Consider the following 3,130-nt stretch of genomic DNA (forward strand, 5'->3'; position numbering starts at 1 on the left):
GTTCACCGCATCCTGGTAGTTACACGTCTCGCCTGATCACCGCATCCTGGTAGTTACACGTCTCGCCTGATCACCGCATCCTGGTAGTTACACGTCTCGCCTGTGCACCGCATCCTGGTAGTTACACATCTCGCCTGTGCACCGCATCCTGGTAGTTACACATCTCGCCTGTGCACCGCACCCTGGTAGTTACACATCTCGCCTGTTCACCGCATCCTGGTAGTTACACATCTCGCCTGTTAACACATCTCGCATATTCACCGCATCCTGGTAGTTACACATCTCGCCTGTTCACCGTATCCTGGTAGTTACACATCTCGCCCTATCACCGCATCCTGGTAGTTACACATCTCGCCCTATCACCGCATCCTGGTAGTTACACATCTCGCCTGGGCACCGTATCCTGGTAGTTACACATCTCGCCTGATCACCGCATCCTGGTAGTTACACATCTCGCCTGTTCACCGCATCCTGGTAGTTACACATCTCGCCCGATCACCGCATCCTGGTAGATACACATCTCGCCTGTGCACCGCACCCTGGTAGTTACACGTCTCGCCTGTTCACCGCACCCTGGTAGTTACACGTCTCGCCTGTTCACCGCATCCTGGTAGTTACACGTCTCGCCTGTTCACCGCATCCTGGTAGTTACACGTCTCGCCTGTTCACCGCATCCTGGTAGTTACACGTCTCGCCTGATCACCGCATCCTGGTAGTTACACGTCTCGCCTGATCACCGCATCCTGGTAGTTACACGTCTCGCCTGTGCACCGCATCCTGGTAGTTACACATCTCGCCTGTGCACCGCATCCTGGTAGTTACACATCTCGCCTGTGCACCGCACCCTGGTAGTTACACATCTCGCCTGTTCACCGCATCCTGGTAGTTACACATCTCGCCTGTTAACACATCTCGCATATTCACCGCATCCTGGTAGTTACACATCTCGCCTGTTCACCGTATCCTGGTAGTTACACATCTCGCCCTATCACCGCATCCTGGTAGTTACACATCTCGCCCTATCACCGCATCCTGGTAGTTACACATCTCGCCTGGGCACCGTATCCTGGTAGTTACACATCTCGCCTGTTCACCGCATCCTGGTAGTTACACATCTCGCCTGTTCACCGCATCCTGGTAGTTACACATCTCGCCCGATCACCGCATCCTGATAGTTACACATCTCGCCTGTTCACCGCATCCTGGTAGTTACACATCTCGCCTGTTCACCGCATCCTGGTAGTTACACATCTCGCCCGATCACCGCATCCTGGTAGTTACACATCTCGCCTGTTCGCCGCATCCTGGTAGTTACACATCTCGCCTGGGCACCGCATCCTGGTAGTTACACATCTCGCCTGTTCACCGCATCCTGGTAGTTACACATCTCGCCTGGGCACCGCATCCTGGTAGTTACACATCTCGCCCGATCACCGCATCCTGGTAGTTACACATCTCGCCCGTTCACCGCATCCTTGTAGTTACACATCTCGCCTGGGCACGGCATCCTGGTAGTTACACATCTCGCCCGATCACCGCATCCTGGTAGTTACACATCTCGCCTGTTCACCGCATCCTGGTAGTTACACATCTCGCCTGTTCACCGCATCCTGGTAGTTACACATCTCGCCTGTGCACCGCACCCTGGTAGTTACACATCTCGCCTGTTCACCGCACCCTGGTAGTTACACGTCTCGCCTGTTCACCGCATCCTGGTAGTTACACGTCTCGCCTGTTCACCGCATCCTGGTAGTTACACGTCTCGCCTGTTCACCGCATCCTGGTAGTTACACGTCTCGCCTGATCACCGCATCCTGGTAGTTACACGTCTCGCCTGATCACCGCATCCTGGTAGTTACACGTCTCGCCTGTGCACCGCATCCTGGTAGTTACACATTTCGCCTGTGCACCGCATCCTGGTAGTTACACATCTCGCCTGTGCACCGCACGCTGGTAGTTACACATCTCGCCTGTTCACCGCATCCTGGTAGTTACACATCTCGCCTGTTAACATATCTCGCATATTCACCGCATCCTGGTAGTTACACATCTCGCCTGTTCACCGTATCCTGGTAGTTACACATCTCGCCCTATCACCGCATCCTGGTAGTTACACATCTCGCCCTATCACCGCATCCTGGTAGTTACACATCTCGCCTGGGCACCGTATCCTTGTAGTTACACATCTCGCCTGTTCACCGCATCCTGGTAGTTACACATCTCGCCTGTTCACCGCATCCTGGTAGTTACACATCTCGCCTGTTCACCGCATCCTGGTAGTTACACATCTCGCCTGTTCACCGCATCCTGGTAGTTACACATCTCGCCTTTTCACCGCATCCTGATAGTTACACATCTCGCCCGATCACCGCATCCTGATAGTTACACATCTCGCCTGTTCACCGCATCCTGGTAGTTACACATCTCGCCTGTTCACCGCATCCTGGTAGTTACACATCTCGCCCGATCACCGCATCCTGGTAGTTACACATCTCGCCTGTTCACCGCATCCTGGTAGTTACACATCTCGCCTGGGCACCGCATCCTGGTAGTTACACATCTCGCCTGTTCACCGCATCCTGGTAGTTACACATCTCGCCTGGGCACCGCATCCTGGTAGTTACACATCTCGCCTGTTCACCGCATCCTGGTAGTTACACATCTCGCCCGTTCACCGCATCCTGGTAGTTACACATCTCGCCTGGGCACGGCATCCTGGTAGTTACACATCTCGCCCGATCACCGCATCCTGGTAGTTACACATCTCGCCTGTTCACCGCATCCTGGTAGTTACACATCTCGCCTGTTCACCGCATCCTGGTAGTTACACATCTCGCCTGATCACCGCACCCTGGTAGTTACACGTCTCGCCTGTGCACCGCATCCTGGTAGTTACACATCTCGCCTGTGCACCGCATCTTGGTATTGAGTCCCTTAACTTCTGCAACCACACACGAAACGCAAATTGTGAAACCTTTCACTGCTTGACTAAATAATTCACGTTAATATATGAAATAATCAATTTCATTAAATCATCCGTGGGACTTATAAAATCTAAATTTATATTTGAATTTGTCACAAACACACGCATACAGACACACACACGCACACATGCACCCTTACAAAAGCA

This window comes from Mya arenaria, chromosome 7 (assembly GCF_026914265.1).
Source record: "Mya arenaria isolate MELC-2E11 chromosome 7, ASM2691426v1".
NCBI classification, from domain to species: domain Eukaryota; kingdom Metazoa; phylum Mollusca; class Bivalvia; order Myida; family Myidae; genus Mya; species Mya arenaria.